The sequence below is a fragment of the Dipodomys ordii genome, unplaced genomic scaffold (genome assembly GCF_000151885.1).
Source record: "Dipodomys ordii isolate 6190 unplaced genomic scaffold, Dord_2.0 Scaffold178, whole genome shotgun sequence".
Lineage (NCBI taxonomy): Eukaryota > Metazoa > Chordata > Mammalia > Rodentia > Heteromyidae > Dipodomys > Dipodomys ordii.
Window position 1 is genome coordinate 2,005,139 of NW_012267394.1, and position 8,557 is coordinate 2,013,695.

Sequence of the window (8,557 nt, forward strand, 5' to 3'; positions counted from 1 at the left end):
TGTCTGTCTGTCTGTCTGTCTGTCTGTCTGTCTGTCTGTCTGTCTGTCTGTCTGTCTGTCTGTCTGTCTGTCTGTCTGTCTGTCTGTCTGCCTGCCTGTCTGTCTGTCTGTCTGTCTGTCTATCTCTGCTGTTTTGGGGGACAAGGTCTCCCCACATAGTCCATTCAGGTCTTGACCTCATGATCCTCCTGCCTCTGCCTCCTGAGTGTTAGGATTACAGGTGTGCACCACCACAACTGGCTTACCTATCTCCTGACATTTAAAATTTTCACCTTTTCAAAGTTTGTAGCTGGGTTTTGAGTTTAAAGGTCTCATCAGCTTCTGTGATTTGGAAACTGGGATTCTTTTTATTGGAGGTTTAGCCTGAGGATATTGCTATAAAGCATGGCATTTCTTGGTAGTATGGAGCGAGACATAAGGCTAAGAAGAAAGCTATTTGGCTACTTCATAGAACTTAAGTGAGTAGCAGACATCTTTCACCATCTCCCTGAGCTGTGTCTTGCAATTGCAGCCCAGCAGGGTGACAATGCAATTACTTCAGCATGCTGCAGGCTGAGCATGTTTCCCTCCATCCTTTCCCCTGTAGACCTTGGCAGTACCTTCTGCTTTGGTTTTGACAGGTAGGTCAGTCTGTTGCAGTCTGCCTGGCTGATTTATGCTGCTTTAGAATCCCTGAAGCCTATACTTCTGGTAGTCTGTATTTCAGATAAAAGACAGTGTTTTGATTTTTACATTTCTCTATAGAAATCACAGCCTCTTCTCTTTAATCCCAATGTTTTCAAGGGATGCCTGAGTATTATGTATGCATGCTTAGTGATTCATCTTCCTTGAATTCTCAATTGATTCTTCATTGAACTCTATCTGTTCCTTACAGAATTTTAGAAATATTAAAAATATTGTAAGCTTTGTGATGCCATTTTTAAGGAGTTCATTGGAATAGTTTTTTTAAGCCAATGGACAACACTGCACATTTCCCCAGATTTACTGTATATATAAAGTAAAAATATTCAAATAAGAACATCATCCTACTTTGCTGTGAAGAAGATAATTAACTATTTGACCACCGATTCATCCAAGTGCATGAGATGCCTCTTAGCTTCTTGGAGGTTATACATAACTCTTGTCTATCCAGCTTCATAAAGTGTAGAATAGGCTTCCTGGAGACAAAAATCTGAGTGTTAACACTACAACATGAATCAGCCCTGGCTACAGATTTGATGTAGTGTTTGCTGGTATTGACAGCAAAAAAACATCATTAATCCATATACTAGTGCAGCAGTGGTTTCATTTCATCCCTTTGCAACTACGTGACTGGGAATATATTTGTGTTTTCATTTTATTTCAATGCCTTTGAGCAGATACTATGGTACCTTTTAGGGACATAACATAGGTTGAAGCAATATAGTTTATATCACTGCAGTGCTACTCATTAGAGAAACAGTTCTGGGTTAGGAGTTATCATCTCACTGCCTAGGCCCATAAAACATAAAATCACAAGGTAAAAATAAAGATGTATGGTTGGCCCAGTTAACTTCTGTGTTTCTTCTTCTGGATGTATTGTGCCCTGACAGGGTCTCTTCTGTGATCTTGAACAAGGTAAATGACTTCATTTTCTACACTTTGATTATATGGGGTTTGACTTTACATTGCTAAATTTACCTCAGAGTTAAATTTGCATTCTCCTCTTCATTTAATCTAGTGATTTCACATTTGATTACCATGAGATAATTAGAGGAAGAAGTTCTGTGGTTGGTGGGAAACACAATCAACAGTTTAAAATTTTTGTTACAGGTTATTACACCTACATATTTATTGGAGAAGAATAATATAAACTTGTATAGAAGTGGCATTTTTGAGTGGGCATAAAACCAATGCATAATTGGCCGAATCTCTTCAATCAGAAAGCTTTTTTAAATGAATAATGAGAAAATAAGGACATTTATAAACCACTGATTTCGTTACTCTTTTCTAGACAAATAACATTTGCATCAATGTGATTGATATTTGGCTTACATATATACATATATATATATATATATATATTCAATGTGTTAATAACCATTTCAACAATGAATGCATAAAGGTATATGTACTATTTTTAGTTTGTGTTAATGATTAAGCTCTAACTTCACAATTCTTAAGTTATGTTTGAGAGATGGCTGAGTTCTTATATTTGAAGTGTCTCTAACAGACGCTTAGAGACTACAAGCCTGGTGGCCTGGATACTTAACATCATCTCTGGATATGCGGCAACTTTCTCTAATTGACAGTTGCCTATAGGTGACAGGGCAAATGGAAGGCTGAAAACCCCTACCTAAAAAGCAGTAGTTGCTTAAAAGTAGTGGCTCATGCCTATAATCATAGCTACTCAGGAGCTGAGATCGGAGGATCACGGTTCAAAGCCAGACCAAGCAGGAAAGTCTGTGAGACTCTTATCTCCAATAATCCACCAAAAACCAGAAGTGGCTCTGTGGCTCAAGTGGTAAAGCAATTGCCTTGAGCTGAAGAGCTTAAGGACAGCACCCAGGCCCAGAGTTCAACCCTCACAACCAACAAAAAAACCAACCAACCAAACAACAACAACAAAACAGTAGTTAATATGCAATTACCAATAAGGAGTCTTAGTGCTTGTCAGTATGAGTTTTGGGGAGATGGGTAAAGATGGCTGTTACCATTACTGGGGCATTTTGGATGGGCCAGTTTGGGTTACTGTAAATGTAGCAGTACATATCACATTTGCTAGGTAATGCTAGGTAATGACTTCTGCTTAATTTAATCACAACCCTTAAGTTTTGGGAAAGCAAAAATTTATCCTGAAAAGAAAAAAGTGTTGGAAGTAGAGCTATGGGGCTCCAAGTGGTAGAGCATTAGCCTTGAGAAAAAAAAAGAAGAAGAGTTCAGGGACAGTGCCCAGGCCCCTGAATTCAAGCCACAAAACTGAAGAGGAAAAAGAAAAGCTGGGCACTGGTGGCTCATTCCTGTAATCCTAGCTACTCTGAAGGCTGAGATCTGAGGATTGCAGTTCAAAGCCAGCCCAGTCAAGAACAGCCATGAGACTCTTGTCTCCAGTTAACCATTTAAAAACCAGAAGTGGTGCTGTGGCTCAAAATGTTAGAGTGCTTGTCTTGATCAAAAGAACTCAGGGACAACACCTAGGCTCAGTTCAAGCCCCATGACAGACAAAAAAAAACAATAAAAAAGTGTATGACTTGAGTTTACCACTTTCTGGAAAACTCATCTCAAAATATTGAGATATTTTCTACTTTCTGCCAAGGTGTTTCCTCAGGTTAACTTTCATGTTCTAAAGTCTTCTATAGCATGTCATTTAAATTGCCATCTTGTCCCATCCTCATTATGCTTTCAACACATATATTGGATAATTCCTTTTCTCTGCATCTTCTTAAGAGCATAACACTATGTACAACATAATTTGTGTTTAACTCATTCATTACTTGCATAATGTTCTAAAATGTAAGTTCCATGAAGTCATGGATTTTGTCTGCTATGTTCATTAGTATGGTCCTAGTACCTCAAATATTACTTGGTATGTATAACAAAATGTTGCTGAATGGATGAAGGAAGGACCAAAAAAGATGAAAGGGGCACTGGGAAAGGCATTGATTATAGGCTCCAGAGGTTCTTTTTGCTTTCAAAATTAGGGCCAAACTGTTTTAGTCCTTCTTTTTCATTAAAATAGAGGTGATTTAAGGCAATACTCTACCTCCTCTTGACTGAAGAGGACTGCAAATCAACTAGTATTACACAGAGGGAGCTTCAATCAGTAGGTTAGCAAAAAAAGGAAGAAAGGGTATTCTAATCTGCAAGAATGCCAAAGAGAATGTCAGGGATGTTTTATTGCATCCTGTTAATAGAAATAGAAGTATAGAGAAAGGGATAGATGGCAATGGTGGCAGGAAAGGGGGTTAAAAGGAAAGGGCTATTGAATATACAACTAAATCACTTTGGTTATAAAAGCAACTGTTTTCAAATAAATCAATTTTCTAGTTCTTAACCACTTGTATGAACTATAGAGGTTAAAATATTATTTTAACATCAAAACTTAATACTTTTACTTGAAGGTACAAAATTATTTTTAAATTAGAGAAATATGTTTTAGTATTCTTAAGAACAGGAACATTACTATAGTTAAAAACAATTTATTCTGTATTTTAAAATAGATTTTTAAAAGGAGGACTTTGAATATTCCCAACAAAAAAAAAATGATAAGCCAGGCACTGGTGGCTCACGCATGTAATCCTGGCTACTCAGAGGCTGAGATTTGAGGATTGCGGTTCAAAGCCAGGCAGAAAAGTCCTCGTGAAACTCTTATCTACAATTAAACACCAGTAAACTGGAAGTGACTGTGATTCAAAATGGTAGGGTTCTATTCTTGAGCAAAAGAGCTCAGGGACAGCACTCAGGATCTGAGTTTAAGCCCCATGACCACCACCACCAACAAAAAGAAAATGATAAACATTTGAAGGCTAGTCTATCGTAATTACTGTAATTTTATCATTACATATTGTATATAGATATTGAAATATTGTAACTTATCCCATATATGTATAAAGATTATTATGCATCAATGATAAATATGACAATAACAACAAAATGTAATATGAGAACTTGGTCTTATGATTAATTTCATTTCTGAAATGATTCTGTGAATAAAAATTAAATGTTAAAGCTTTTTTTAAATCAAACAATGAAGTTTTCTTAACTAATTCTGTGTTTCTACTTCTTTGGGGAAATTACCATAGATACCGTATTTCATTAACTAATATTATAAGTCTGCATATTATAAATATTTCAACACTGTATATAAATTTATTATCCAGAATAATATAGAATATTGTGTTTAGTAATACAATTATTGTGCTTAGCTTACTCTTCATATTTTCCATCTTAGTTTTAGGGTAAAACAAATTATAATTGTAAGGAATATATCCACTAGAATAGGGTAACTGCCGGGGACATTTTCATACACATTTTAAAACTGTGGGGTTTTTTTTGAGGGGGTACCTAGGGTCACATAATGATATCTTATGAATGATCAATGGGATACCTTTTTTATTGGGTAGTGTAAATGACTATGTTTCAAATAATTTCTTGCATATTCTGCTGTTGGAAATAGAAACAAAAGCTGAGTTAACCTGCTAGCTGATCACTACTGGTTATTTCATTCATGTTCTGATGTCATAAACAAGCATGACATTTTCTTTTGATTCCTTTCCATGTTTCTCATTCCCATTGTTCAAAACCCTCAAAGCTTTGGCTTGGAAAGAAATGAAAAGCAAATTCTTCACGATGTCATTTAGTGGTAGATTGTTACTGTCAGTAGAGCAATCCCTCTCTCCTGTTTAGAAACAAATCTTAACATTTGAGTACAATAAAGTAATGATACATTTTTGGTGATAAATGTGCCATGCCATAACCTTTATAAGTGTGCATTCTCCTTAAAAATAATTACATGGGATTAAGACAAACCTTTTAAATGATAGGTATTTTCATACTTTAGTGTTCAAATCTTTATTAATTTTTTTCCAGAGATGGCTTATCAGGAACCCAAATCTAATAAAAGCAGTCTCATTTCTTTGAAGTGACAGAAAACCTCTCTTGGTCTCTTTATTCCCTCCATTCACTTTGCATTTTCTTATATTTTCCATTCTGTCAGTAATTGATAAATAACAATCATACGTTAAACTTTAGGAATACCGTGTGAATAAGCCTTTTTCACATTGCCTAGCAAGGACACAGAAGATATGGATATTGTGGAAGCACACCAAAACACATACTGCTAGATTATAAGGGTAAAAATGTATACATTGGTTACTACTCTAGCTTAGCACCTAGCCTGTTGAATGGTGTATATGAGACAATCCATGGATATTTGATTAATAAAATCAGTTTATGTCCTCTTAGCTTTAAATGCCATAAATTAATAATATGGGAACAGTGGATGGATCATTGGAAATTTGTATGCTATCTTTGAGAACTACCAACACAATAAGGAAATGGTGACTTTGTTAGTGGTAGATATGAAATAGGAATGCCAGAACAGATAACCATCATGAGGAAGAGAAAGCCTTTCCTTCTTTTTCATAACAGAACCCTTCAATCAGTTTTCCTTGATACAATGAGCACATTATAGGGCACAGGGAGGGAGTTCTAATTGATCTCAGATAATTTTTGCAGTCTTTGTTTTCTTGCCAAAGATTGATTCGTTTAGGCACAAGTTCATGACCCACTTCTGAAAAGATTTCTGGGAACTTTTTATTCACTTCTGGGAACTGTTGCCAGCATCCTGTGGTTGGGGAGAGTCCACCGTCACAGTTGATATGAGACTAAGGGAGCACCGATAAGTAGAGACAGGGCTTTGACACTTATGGACTTCTTAGTATATGAGATTTAAAACATCTTCAATTTAAAGATTTGTTTTATTGCAGGCTTTTCTGTTATGTCCAAAGACAGTGTAACTAATAGAGCTCCCAGGTATCCTGACTTGAATTGTGATGTCCTTCCTTCTCTGACAGACAGCACTAATGCAGTGACAAGGAAGCTATGAAAACTGACTTCGTGGATAACCTTCAATGCCTAGATGTCTTTGTTGGTAAATTTGTGTTGTAGGTAACAGCAGCAATCTCAGTTTTCCTTAGGCAATGTGCCTGTTGAAAAGACATGTCAGTATGTAAGGAAGAACAAGAAACCATTTCACTACTTGGGGTATTCATCCTCACAGATGTCTGATAAAGATCCTATTTAGGATACTACAAACCTCTAGTGCTGTAAAAGTAACTCTAGTAAATAATTCTCTTGATTCAGGTTCTGTTTATTGCTTTTATGTCTTTCTACCATGATTCTGTCTATTTCTATTGCTGGTAAGTGCTCTCAGCTTCATGGCTTTCCGTTGCCTTCTGAATTCTTTTTACGGCCTTTCTTTTATATTTTGGTGGAGCTCGGGATTGAACTCAGGTTCTTGAGCAGGCTAGGCAAGCCCTGCACCATTGGACTACCCTTCCACCCTACTGTTTATCTGTTTTTCAAGTTCTGTCCCTAGTTTACTATCTCTCAAACTTTTCCATGTTGTTTGGAGTTTCAAATCCACAAGTAAAGTCATTGTTTTATCTCTAGTGTGATAATGAAGATATTTTAGATTGGGCTATCATCCCAAATCAACTCCCTGATCTGGCAAGTTCTCTTGCCATATGACACCAAAAGTCTACTGATTCCTGCTCAGATCTATCTGCTTTCCAGACATGTACATAAATTTCTTCAATCTACATGGCTAGGTTGTAGTGTTATGCAATACAAAATATGGAGATTAGTTCAGAAGAAACCTCTTTTGGCTGTTTTGCTCAGACAAGTAGCAGATGCTTCAGAATATTACAGTGTTGTGATTTATTTAGCATGTTGATTAGATCAGAAAATGTGACTCTGAGGAATATGTCCTTCCCTTAATCTCCCTTGGAGAAATGCTCATCTTTGATGCAGTGTCATGATTTTTTCTTCCTCTTCTTTCTTTATCATTTCCCATTTTCCATTGGCCAAAGAATCCTCCCCAAGTCTAGCACTTTACCCAGATTCTCCTCTTTACCTACATACTATGAATAGCTACCATGCCATATGTTACAGTTTTCTACTCTGATTATGACCACTTCTGGGAAAAGCATGGGAAAGGTAGAATTGTGGCCAACCACTGGAAGTACCTATAGATGTAGCAGTATATGGAGGAAGACATCACTTATTCAGTAATAGCTATGTACGAGGCACTGCACCAGTGCTTTATGTGGTAGGAGAATGACACCATTATAAACAGCTATAATTTCTATCCTGTTTGCTGTCAAAAAGAAAAGACCATATGGGAATTTAAATATTATTTTTAGTGGTTATTATGATGAAGAATATTTCTTCTTTTTATTTGTGTTTGCAGTGTGAAATCATAAATGAGATTCATTTTCCTTAAAAGCAGTCAAAATACATTCAGAGTGATACTGCTAACATTATATTGCTTTTAGTAATTTTCCCAGAAAAGTGAAATGTTCATTTCTGTTAAAAAATGAGGGGAAAAAGAAATCAAAGTAAATATCCTTAGCATACTTATTCTCCTTGTTACCTGATTGTTTAATTTCTGTTAGCATCTTGAACTTACCAGGTGCTGAAATAAACCACACTTTGTACAATAAATGCATTGTACTTTGAAGTAATTAAACTATCCAATCTTGCAATTAAAAATTGTTTACAGTGTTATAAGGCCTGATTTCCAGATGTGGTTGAAGAAAATTTACTCTTGGAAAATAAGAAAAAAATTCGAACACAGAAGCAGGTAGATATTTTCATGCTGAACTTAAGACAAGGAAAAATAGATGGAGTTAAGACCACTTATGAGTAAAGCAATATCTGTCTCAAGGCTATTCTTAAATAATGACACAATTCATTTATAACTTTATTTCTCTCTGTCTCTTTTTCTTTTTGCTGTAATATGATGTCTATTATCAAGCATAGATATAAATCTGGAATTGCATTATTGACGTTGTGTTTTAAATTATCTTTCTAAGAC